Source organism: Schistocerca piceifrons, chromosome 1 (assembly GCF_021461385.2).
Source record: "Schistocerca piceifrons isolate TAMUIC-IGC-003096 chromosome 1, iqSchPice1.1, whole genome shotgun sequence".
Taxonomy (NCBI): Eukaryota; Metazoa; Arthropoda; class Insecta; order Orthoptera; family Acrididae; genus Schistocerca; species Schistocerca piceifrons.
This window is the reverse complement of record NC_060138.1, coordinates 129,295,203-129,308,207: the sequence shown is the minus strand read 5'-3', so window position 1 is coordinate 129,308,207 and position 13,005 is coordinate 129,295,203. Positions and strand designations below refer to the sequence as shown.

Here is a 13,005-nt window from a genome sequence, read left to right as displayed (position 1 = left end):
ACAGCTCTATACCGGCAGTATATTTACAATGGGCAGTCGATATTTCTTATGTCGATACCGCGATCTAATGACATTTCCCTCCGATACTTCGTGCCTATGATGAGTCTTTTTTAAATATAGATATATCGGATTTACGATATTTTAAGAGTATCAACAGTACAGTTCTGACGCTGTTCAGGACCCTAATATATGCTACCAGGACCAGTAACAAAACAAACCCGAACAGCACTAAAGCCCTCTGGTGGCTGTTCTACCTGTCAAGAGAATTGCAGCTCTAATCACCCGCCGAAGATGTGTTCGTGTAAGAAGTTACACTGGCATTCGACCGCATCTTCAGGGTACTTCACTGTCTGTGTCATGCAGTGTGTCAGGCTTCCCGAAACACCACTGCAAAGCCACTGCACTAAACAGCTACTGACGACAGCAAAGAAGCTACGGGTTTCTTGATCACTGCTTGATTTCAGCCAGGTGTTTGATACGGTTATTTCGACACGTAACTTTTGATAGCAAAACACCAGTTAAAAAAAATACATTTCTTTGGTTCGACGATTGCCTGAGAAAGAGGTAACAGTGAGTCATCTGTGGATACAGAAGTCAGCAAGGGAAAAAGTGATCTCAAAAGAACCCCAGTGTCACGTCCTTAATTCGTTTCTTTTCTTCCTGTGCACCAGTGATACTTCCACTTCCCCTGTGTTTTGCAACTTTTTTTTTTGTTTTTTTTTGGTCATCCGTCTACTGACTGGTTTGATGCGGCCCGCCACGAATTCCTTTCCTGTGCTAACCTCTTCATCTCAGAGTAGCACTTGCAACCTACGACCTCAATTATTTGCTTGACGTATTCCAATCTCTGTCTTCCTCTACAGTTTTTGCCCTCTACAGCTCCCTCTAGTACCATGGAAGTCATTCCCTCATGTCTTAGCAGATGTCCTATCATCCTGTCCCTTCTCCTTGTCAGTGTTTTCCACATATTCCTTTCCTCTCCGATTCTGCGTAGAACCTCCTCATTCCTTACCTTATCAGCCCACCTAATTTTCAACATTCGTCTATAGCACCACATCTCAAATGCTTCGATTCTCTTCTGTTCCGGTTTTCCCACAGTCCATGTTTCACTACCATACAATGCTCTACTCCAGACGTACATCCTCAGAAAGTTCTTCCTCAATTTAAGGCCGGTATTTGATATTAGTAGACTTCTCTTGGCCAGAAATGCCTTTTTTGCCATAGCGAGTCTGCTTTTGATGTCCTCCTTGCTCCGTCCGTCATTGGTTATTTTACTGCCTAGGTAGCAGAATTCCTTAACTTCATTGACTTCGTGACCATCAATCCTGATGTTAAGTTTCTACTACTTCTCATTACCTTCGTCTTTCTCCGATTTACTCTCAAACCATACTGTGTACTCATTAGACTGTTCATTCCGTTCAGCAGATCATTTAATTCTTCTTCACTTTCACTCAGGATAGCAATCTCATCAGCGAATCGTATCATTGATATCCTTTCACCTTGTATTTTAATTCCACTCCTGAACCTTTCTTTTATTTCCATCATTGCTTCCTCGATGTACAGATTGAAGAGTAGGGGCGAAAGCCTACAGCCTTGTCTTACACCCTTCTTAACACGAGCACTTCGTTCTTGATCGTCCACTCTTATTATTCCCTCTTGGTTGTTGTACATATTGTATATGACCCGTTTCTCCCTATAGCTTACCCCTACTTTTTTCAGAATCTCGAACAGCTTGCACCATTTTATATTGTCGAACGCATTTCCCAGGTTGACAAATCCTATAAAAGTGTCTTGATTTTTCTTTAGCCTTGCTTCCATTATTAGCCGTAACGTCAGAATTGCCTCTCTCGTCCCTTTACTTTTCCTAAAGCCAAATTGATCGTCACCTAGCGCATTCTCAATTTTCTTTTCCACTCTTCTGTATATTATTCTTGTAAGCAGCTTCGATGCATGAGCTGTTAAGCTGATTGTGCGATAATTCTCGCACTTGTCAGCTCTTGCCGTCTTCGGAATTGTGTGGATGATGCTTTTCCGAAAGTCAGATGGTATGTCGCCGGACTCATATATTCTACACACCAACGTGAATAGTCGTTTTGTTGCCACTACCCCCAATGATTTTTGAAATTCTGATGGAATGTTATCTATCCCTTCTGCCTTATTTGACCGTAAGTCCTCCAACTACCACTTTTATACTGACAACATCGAGCCATACCGAAGCGGCAGCCATTAAGAACATCTAGAATGAAATTTTCACTCTACAGCGGAGTGTGCGCTGATATTAAACTTCCTGGCAGATTAAAACTGTGTGCCGGACCGAGACTCAGCACACGGAATGCTGTTGCTACTCATGTCAACATTCTGGAGGTGTTCAAAACATTCCCGATGTACATAATAAATGTTGCCAAGTCTCTCGGGGAGTGCGTCGGATGATGTCGCTAAAATTTCACAATATTTCGACGGCGACTTTACACGTCATTTTTCAGGAGCTGATGTCGACGACTGCTGAAATATTACGCTCTTCTGTGAACTTTTTTTTTTAATAGTGTTCCGTCAACGTCTGCTTACGAATGAGGACCAAGACTCTTGACGTGGAGTCTTCAGTGACGTGCCTTGTGTCCCTTGGTTTCCACGCCTGAGAAGCGGACATTCCTTCCGGACCTGTCAGGGCTTGCTTCTCACACCGGCAGCTGCCTGGACCCAGCGCTACACCGTTATGTCAGATGCGCCGTTAATGGGGGAGCTCCGACTCCCATTCATGTCGGAGCGATCGAGCCGCAGCCAACTTCTGACGGCCGTTTTCTCGTCTTCGGTTGTCAGGTGTGACGATAACAACTGAACAATACTCGGCATTGCTGCATTCTTACTCCACTTTTAGAGTGAAATCATTCCTTTTCTGCTTTTCTCTAGAGCCGTTGCACGTGTATTTTTTTTTTCTTCATAAATTTTCTACGACACAGACATCGATGAGGTGTAGAATTTCGGAACATGTTCTACGCTCGCGTATTACGACATTTTTGGAAACCGAATAGTCTGCTCTTGAGGAATCAATATGGGTTCTGGAAATAATGGTCATCTGGTAAATATGCTAGCGGCAAGACACAATCAATGCCTAATCTGCGCGATAGCAATGGAAATACTATCGATGACAGTGCTGCTAAAGCAGAGTTACTAAACACACAACCTTCCGAAATACCTCCACCAAAGAAGGCGCAGTAAATATTACAGAATCCGAACCAAGACCAGCTGCCAACAAAATGTTCAAATGTGTGTGAAATCTTATGGGACTTAACTGCTAAGGTCATCAGTCCCTAAGCTGACACACTACTTAACCTAAATTATCCTAAGAATAAACACACACACACACACACACACACACACACACACACACACACACACACACACACACACACACACACACACTCATGCCCGAGGGAGGACTCGAACCTCCGCCGGGACCAGCCGCACAGTCCATGACTGCAGCGCCTCAGACCGCTCGGCTAATCCCGCGCGGCAACTGCCAACATGAGTAACTTAGAAGTAGATATCCTCGGAGTAGTGAAGCAACTAAAACCACTTAATAAAAGCAAGTCTTCCGGTCCACACTGTACACCAATTAGATTCCTTTCAGAGTATGCTGTGCCCACATTAATCATATTCAACCGCTCGCTCTACGAAATATCCGTACCCAAAGACTGGAAAGTTGCAAAGGTCACATCAATGTTCAAGAAAGGCAATACGAGTAATCCATACCTCTAACGTTGATATGCGGCATTATGAATTACCTCGAAGAGAACGGTCACACACACACACACACACACACACACACACACACACACACAGTCACTTTTACCTAAAATCAGAACGACATACAGTATAAAATAAAAAATAAAAACAATCCTTGTTTACCCCGTAAAGCGAATTGTACAATAATTATCATTTAACGTTTCGTCGATGTAAGAAGCTTTCTCTTCACACTGCGGCAGGATTTGTCTGCGGCGTTGTTGAAAGGACCATTCGGACATGTTTTGGATCACATAACCTACATGTATACTAATTTTCTACTCAGCTGTGTTTGTTGTTCTATTTATTTGCAATTGATTTGGAAGCCTTTTACGGCTTCATCCTCAGGCACTTAGGCAAAATCATCGAAATTAAATATGCAGACAAGTTCGTCTCGTTGCTGTACCACAGCATCATCTAATTTAATGAAACAGAAACACAGCCACGCGGGATTAGCCGAGCGGTCTTAGGCGCTGCAGTCATGGACTGTGCGGCTGGTCCCGGCGGAGGTTCGAGTCCTCCCACGGGCATGGGTGTGTGTGTTTGTCCTTAGGATAATTTAGGTTATGTAGTGTGTAAGCTTAGCGACTGATGACCTTAGCAGTTAAGTCCCGTAAGATTTCACACACATTTGAACATTTTTTTGAACAGAAACATAGCAAAGGGGAAAACTCAGTATAGAACTAGCTCTTATGCGTCACAGAAGCAAAGTCTTTCTTGCAGTCTCCAGAAATGTTTAGAGAAACAAAAACCTTATCTGTATCGAATAACAACGATCGTAGCTATGCTCCTGCTGTATATTTGAACTACCTGATAGGGATTTCCTGTTACTAAATAAAACACTGTATATATAGTATCAACGCAAGGCTGTCACTAGCTTTTGCACACGAAAGAGGAAGTGGTAAAGGGGTGAGAGGTAGGGGGGAGGGAGGGGGAGATACCATTTAAGACTGCGTGTTCTCAGAAGCAGCAACTTGAAAACAACCAACATCCGCTTCGCCTTCGCTCCGTCAGCGCCGGCAACTGCATCTTTTATGTGAGTGGATTACTCACCGCCTGCCGCTTAAGCGTCCAGTAGATCTCCTTTACGAAGGCGAGCCTTTTGAAAGCTATCACAACGACCATCTCCCACTCAATACTGCGGCACTTCAGACAAAGCTGTCTCTGTAAAGTGTCTTCCGCTGTTAAGTAGCTGACGCCATACACAATCACAAACAAGACTTCAGAGTGCATGGCGAAGTTCATGGCGGTGCCATTTGTTTTGCTGTACTTACACACATGCTCTGTTCCGGCATAAAACTGTTTATTTTGACAGAAAATCCCGGTTTTTCCAGTAATATTTCTGTTGTTTCTTCCCTGGTTCCGTCCTTATTTGAAATATTATTCAATAGGATGATCACAACCTGCTCCAAAAAGGGTTTTCCACCACTGTCATAGCTTTCAGAGTTTGTTTTTCTGGCCACCTGATATCGCTATATACAAACACTTGTGTAATGGAGGTAACTTTTTGAATTTTGTCGATATACTCGTCTCGAGAGAATTCAGCAACTGTATACGAGTGGATATTTCAGATAATTCTCATTTATTGTTCCATCACAGTTGCACACTTTTTTAATTAGATTACATGTTACCATATCCTAGGATGTCCTGCACTATAAAAGTATTCGATTCATATTTATACATCTTCCTTACAACTGTGTTTATAATGAACGCAATAATGTGTTTCAAATCTCATCTATTTGTAACTTCAGTTTTGCTGAAGAAGCTTTATCTGCAGTACACTCGAATACACAGTTTTATCTTGCAACACAATCGTTGTAAAGGGAAAGAAAAACAGCAAATTAAAGATCGAAGCTTAACTAAGATGTCAACCTTCTAGCAGGAACATAGTTTATATTTCTTTCTGAGAGGGGTTTTTTTTTATTCTAAAAATCTAGGTAAAGAAAATACGTAACTTTGCAATCCAGAGCATTGAAAATACCGCTGCTACTTTCTAACAAATTTCTGTTTTTGTATTTTGTCTCAAATTTTGAGCTTCTTGTGACTATTGCCCGTTTCAGTCACCAGCGTACGTCAGCAGCCAACAGGCGCCCAGACAACATCTCTATCGGGAAAATAAATATTAAAGTAAGACATGATAGCGTATGTCAAGTTTGACGTTGGCTGTAGTGGAGTCAGTCTGTGCCACGCCAGATAAGCTTTGGTGAGTTTCCTAACGAGTTAGCGCCACTTTTACGTTTATTGTGGTGTACGGACGTAATCAAACGTTCGACACTATTTGTTAGTTGTGCATCATGTCTTGATGCCGCAGCGGCGTTCAGTTCCCGGTACGTTTTTCTCGTAGTTCGTTCACGGTTTTAGTCGTTACGAATTTGCTACGCTTCGGTGAACTTTACGCTACTACTGCGCGTCTGGTTGCCATTTGTTCAGCCTTTTTGTTTCCGGCCGCGACGTCGGACTGTATTCGAATGGACTTCTTATGCTCGTATTTGTATGGAATGAACGAGAGAGAGAGAGAGAGAGAGAGAGAGAGAGAGAGAGAGAGAGAGAGAGAGAGAGAGTGTGTGTGTGTTTTGCTTGTTAATTTACTTGCAGAGCTGAAGACTGCTCTACAGTGAAGTGTTATTTGGTCACTGATCTAATGTACATATACGTATACTTGGTGCGCCACAAACAGTGCATGGATCAGATGCGTCGCACCAATATTATCGATGTCTGCTCTGTTGAAAGAGAGAAAAACCACTGTCTCTTATCGTATTCTCAGAATACCTACGCCAGAAATACGATGGTGGCAGCATAATGATCGCACCGTCTTCTTGGAATAGTGTTACTTCCAGACTCCCCTTTGAGTTCCCTTGGCATTCCTGTTACACTCCCGTATGTGCTGCACCGATCTGTTACGATCCTGGCAGCGCATGTAGGAATTCTACATGTTTCTAATACCTACCTGACAGAGATTTCAAATGCTGGATCAGTACTCCAGAATTGATCGCACTAGCGTCTCGTGGACAATTACCTTTGCAGGTGTACTGCGCTCCCCCCAACCCTTCCAACAAATCTAAGCCCTACATTCGCCTTCCCTAGAAATGTTCTGCCCCCCCCCCCCCCCCGGCCTAAATATTCAACTCACCAACTTGTAAATGGTCCTAGATCGACATCTACTATCTGGCTACCCTCCATCTCTGCGGTGGGGAAGTACACTTGTACTGGAGTACAAAACACTACCGAGAAATCCTAGCCTCCCTGTTCACGCAGACGTTTCAACCATTAGCAAAGGTCGGCTTCGCTCTTGTCACCTACCCCTGGAAACCGCTAGAATGTTTGCTGGAAATAGATTTAATACTTATGTCTGCTGGAGACTCACGTGGTAGATTAATGCTACGAAAAAAAAATGTTAAGATGCCTCCCATAACGACGAAGCCACCTGGCTTTGAATTGGCACGCAAGATCTGATCGATTCTTAGCCGAATAAGGATCAACGCTGGAAGGCGTGCCGACTCTTTTCACAAGTGGAACAACTTCACCAAGCTGTGACGGTGGCGTTGAAAAGCAGACTGTTCGCATGTAATTCACGAATGTCCTCTTGCCCTTCCCCTGGCGATCTAACGCAGTTCCTGGTGATGAAGGAGGGATCAACAGAAAAATTTCTACTTTGAGACAATACTCATTTGTTTGTGATGTAACAGTACGCTAAATACATAAACCTCCATAAATACACAATGTAACGTGATCAGACACTACACAGTTTGTTAAAGGCAGTAATTTGATTTACCCACTTTTAAAAACAGCTGCCATTCATTACTCCAAGTCGGAAATTTATCCAAGTCTTTCTTCAATTCATTACGCTTACCCAACGACGATGCTTTTTCCTGTAGACAATACTACAGTCAACGAACGATCTTATAGCGCTGGTGACCCAATCTTCTACATCGTTTATGTATATTGAGGACATCAGAGATCCTGTTACGCATCAGTGAAGCGCATCCGATGTCACTTTCATTTTGGCAGAACTTTCGTCGTCCATAATGGACTGGGCTCTTTTAAGTCAAGTATTCCTCTAACTTAAAGCTTTCCAAACCTTTCCTCGTGGCGATACCCTTCTCAGAGTTACAGTTTTACAACAGACCCTTTGACTAATGTTAATAAAAGAGATTCTATTGTAATGCACGATATTTTAAAGAAATGGTAATATTTATATCTAATTTCTAAAATGGCTCTGAGCACTATGGGACAACATCTGTGGTCATCAGTCCCCTAGAACTTAGAACTACTTAAACCTAACTAACCTAAGGACATCACACACATCCATGCCCGAGGCAGGATTCGAACCTGCGACCGTAGCAGTCGCGCGGTTCCGGACTGAGCGCCTAGAACCGCTAGACCACCGCGGCCGGCTATCTAATTTCTAAGTACAGTATACTTATGCACTAAAGATAATTTCAAGTATACAAATCCCTTCAATACCAATAAGCATTCAATTATACGTCGGCCTGGCAACCATTTCAGATCTGTCGTATACTACCTCGGATGAAGGACAAATTCACACGCACTTGCTCGTCTAACTGTCTCAAACTTTCACGTTTAACTGTTTTTATATTTGTCGTAACAGCAAGTGCACTTTCACACGAATACGCATGTTGTGGAAAACAGAAGCAAAATGAGGGGGGCTGTTTGAGTTATTTAAGGATAATCTCGCTGAAAACAGATCCAGAAGTTGCATAAATCTGATTCTTGGTACTTTGTAGCTTTGCATTTCCTCCTCTTCAACAAGCAGAATCTGGAAAGTACTGGAAAGGGTGAAAGGATTTCCTATCGAGTCATACTCGTTCATGTTTACTGTTGGGAAATATCCATCCAACCACTCCTTCAATTGTGCTAGATGCTCATGAATCAATAGTTGTATTTTGTTACTATTGCACATTTAGATATCGAAGGAAACGTTTCAAATCTATTTTTTTTCAATAATATCTCCACATTATCTCTTAACGGTACATTTTTGTCTGTGGGGGTGAGGAGACCTGCAACTTTACCTTATAGAGCAGCATTCCTTTTGCTGATTATTTCAAATGACCTGAAAGGAAATCTAGCTTTGTGCTCTAGAATTCGCCTTATATTGCGTCAACCACCAAACCCGACTTACAGGTCACTCGTTTAATACGGGGTCTGTGAATACACTGAACGAAGAGAAGGATGTTTTACATTATTTTAGCAAAAAATTTTCGTTTGTTCTACGTTCTGAATTTACTACTCTCGTGACAGCTTTGGTGCTACTACTAGATACCACGATGTGTCAGGACACCCAGTTTGGAAATATCTGCTCTAACCGCATCTCTGTTAGGATACTCCATACGATCGTATCTTGGTACACTGCTTTGGCCTTGAGCTCTTTCGCCCAGTAATTTCTTTGCCACGCGGTAGTTTCTGCTATTGGTAACAACTGGCTGTAGTGACGTGTAGTTTAAGACAAAGTCTGACTGAAGAAGCACAAGCTGTGCTATCGGCAGGTTACGTCAAATCGATTCCATATTTATAGATTTCCGGAAGGCTTTTGACACCGTCCCTCACACGCAACTTCTGGAGTGCCTATGGAGTATCGTCTCAAATGCGCGCCCGGATTCATGATTTCCTGTCAGAAAGGTCCCATAGTTCGAAGTAATTGACGGAAAGTGGTCGAATGAAACAGAAGTAACATCTGGCGTTCCCTAAGGAAATGTTATTGGTCCTCTGCTGTCCCTTATCTATATACACGATTTAGAAGACAGCATGAGCAACCCTCTTAGACTCATTGCAGATGATGCTGTCATTTACTGTCTAGTAAAGTCACCAGAAGATCAAAACCAATTGCAAAATGATTCAGACAACACATCTGTGTGGTGCGAAAAGTGGCAATTGACTCTAAATAATGAAAAGTGGAAGTCATCCCCGTGAGTACTGAAAGGAATCCGCTAAATTTCTGTTACACGATAAATCACACATACCTAAAGCCTGTCAATTTAACTAAATAGTCGATAGCTGAGTGGTCGGTGCGACGGAATGGCATGCAAAGGGGCCGGGTTCGGTTCCCGGCTGGGTCGGAGATTTTCTCCGCTCATCACCACCACCACCACCACCACCACCACCACCACCACCACCTCACCCCCATCCGAAGTGGCGTCACCTAAAAAGACTCCCACCAGGGGACCGGTCTACCCGACGGGAGGCCATAGCCACATTTCATTTCATTTCAACTAAATACTTAGAGATTACAATTGGGAATAATTTAAATGGGAATGATCATATAGATAATGTTGGACAGAAAACAAACTAAAGCCTGTGTTATATTTGCGATACCCTTAGAAAATGCACCATGTCTACTAAAGCGACTGTTTTCACTTCAGTTGTGCACCTCCTTCTGGAATACCGCTTTCCGGTGTTGGATGCGCGGCAGATGGAGAAGGGCAGCTCGTTTTGTATTATCGTGAAATAGAGAAGAGAGTATCATGGATATGACCCATGGGAATCATTAAAACAAAGGCGTTTTTCGTTGCGGCAGAATCTTCTCACAAGATTTCAATCACTGACTGTGTCCCCAGAAGGTGAAAATATTTTGCTGGCGCCCTCCTACATAGGTAGAAATGATCATCATAATAAAATAAGAGAAGTCAAGGCTTGACGGAAAGATTTGTGTGTGTGTTTCTCGCGGGGGCTGCTCGAAAGTAGAACGGTAGAGAAGGTGGTTCGATGAACCCTCTGCGAGGCGTTTAATTGAGAATTGCAGAGTAACCGTGGAGAAGAAGGAGTAGAATTCTTTAGTGAAAACGTAGAACACAATAAATGTCCTTGAGCGTATGTGAGTGCGAATATGTAGCTATTATGCGGATTAAAATTAAAAATATACCAAAGACTTGATCATTCTCGTTGCTTACGTTCATGCTAGCTGTGATTACATGGCTGACATACTTCCGTTAGAGGTTTTTGATGATAAATAAAAATGGTGTACTTGCCATCAACTCACGTGTCCTCTTCAAAATGTGTGAAAAATCTTATGGGACTTCACTGCTAAGGTCATCAGTCCCTAAGCTTACACACTACTTAACCTAAATTATCCTAAGGACAAACACACAAACCCATGCCCGAGGGAGGACTCGAACCTCCGCCGGGACCAGCCGCACAGTCCATGGCTGCAGCGCCTCAAACCGCTTGGCTAATCCCGCGCGGCACACATGTCCTTAACGAACTACAGTACATAGCAGATTTTATCAGATAGCCTGCCAGACACGTCGTACGGTTATTTCACATTTCATTAAACATGTTTTATTGAGATTACCCTCCAGGCAGCTGCCCGTGTTAGCACAGCCTTTGGGCAGGTGCGACGGCCCCGGGTCGAATCCATCCAGCGGACTAACGACTAGGGTATGCGTGCTGACCAGCCTGGATGCCGGTTTTAGGTGCCCCCTCCCACATCCGAATAGGTGAATACCCGGCTGGTACCCACACCTTGCCTCGGTTATATGATTTACAAATATTTTGAAAGAAAATTGTTCAAATGGCTCTGAGCACTATGGGACTTAACATCTATGGTCATCAGTTCCCTAGAACTTATAACTACTTAAACCTAACTAACCTAAGGACATCACACAACACCCAGTCATCACGAGGCAGAAAAAAATCCCTGACCCCGCCGGGAATCGAACCCGGGAACCCGGGCGCGGGAAGCGAGAACGCTACCGCACGACCACGAGCTGCGGATATTTTTGAAAGAGATCTCATACTTTGACATGGGCAATACCACACACGAACAGCTGGTGTACACAAATTCCGTCCCAGGGGAGTAAACGGGTGGTGACTGGAAGGGCATTCGCCCACCCTCTAAACATTAACAAAGCCAAAATCCGGTGTAGGTACAAGGTAAAGGCAGAAGAAGAGAGAGAAGATTTTTATTGACATTGTCCTCCATACGAGTACTTTCATAAAATACTTGGCAGTGTTTCGTGTATGTCACTGCGAACATCACAAACTGTTTAATGTATTGGGCGATGCCATGATGATGATAAAAACTTTCAAGGATGATGGAGAGGAGTAAATGGGACAATTGGAGGTAAGGGACCCTGGTCGAGATTTATGTAGTCTAAAGTGATAAGCGAAATATCATTCTGGTACCTCTGACTGTGGACGTCTTCTACTGCAATCTCTTTGCTTTCCACATCTTGGGAGTAAGCAGTATGGTCCAGAACAAGGAAAAAACTCCAGTAAACATGGGTTCTAAACTGCATAACTTAAGAGCTATGAAGACTTGTTCAGCAGAAGAGATGTGTTTCAAAATAGCGAAAATAAACAAGGGCTCAAAACTTTTGAGCTATGAACCTCAGGGCCCCATGTCTACTACAGTTTTTTTCCTTGTTTTGGCCGATAGTACCTTCCAGCAAAGAGCTTGCAGTACAAGAGGTCCACTATCAGCGCTACCAGAACGATTTTCGCTTATAACTTTCGACTCAGCACTTTTCGGGCCAAGATCCCTTACCTCAAATTGATACATTTACCCTTCTCCAATATCCCTGAAAGTTTCTAACATCATCGAGGAATCGTCCTGTATCGCAGCTATTACAATGCGAAATAGTCACTAACGTAACTTTTTCCGCTTGCTACTAACCAGCTTGTAAATGCTAGCCTTTCTTCATATTACGTTGGTCGTCGGTAATCAACGTTCTGCTTTTAAATTTCCTCTTATATTGTAATAAGAAGCCGCCGAAAAGCGTCAACGGACGTTCAGTGCGAAGTTCTGGATTAATGCTAAGGAAAGCTGGAGCTGAAATTCAGGATTTAGTACACTACCTCCCCGTTTATATACAAACTGATATACCTAAATTGTTCCGTTCCTACGCCATTTTGCGCACGTCGTCAAAGGCAGTGCCGCTCGCGTTGCAGTGCAATCCTCTCCGAATGTTTTGCACCGTGGATCTTAACTACATAGTGTTGTATCCTCTGTGCCGATTATTAGCGTCATATTCGTTATGTCGTGGTTTCCGTCCACTCTGGTGTAAACTCTTGTTCACTGATACTAGCGAATGGTAGTGAACTGTCGGCGAATGGTCGATAGTGTATGTTCCGTTCCATCCCCCCCTCCCTTCCCCCACCCCGATGTAAAGGGACTTTATATGTACAGGGTGTTTCAAAAATGACCGGTATATTTGAAACGGCAATAAAAACTAAACGAGCAGCGATAAAAATAAACCGTTTGTTGCAATA

The 13,005-nt window shown here is 43.2% G+C and overlaps 1 protein-coding gene across 1 annotated transcript in view; it reads right to left on the bottom strand.

The window, feature by feature from the left end:
- The window catches only part of LOC124788484 (probable G-protein coupled receptor Mth-like 1), a 539,206-nt gene that overhangs the window by 454,044 nt on the left and 72,157 nt on the right, over window positions 1-13,005 (bottom strand). The gene's annotated exons all lie outside the window — the stretch shown is intronic.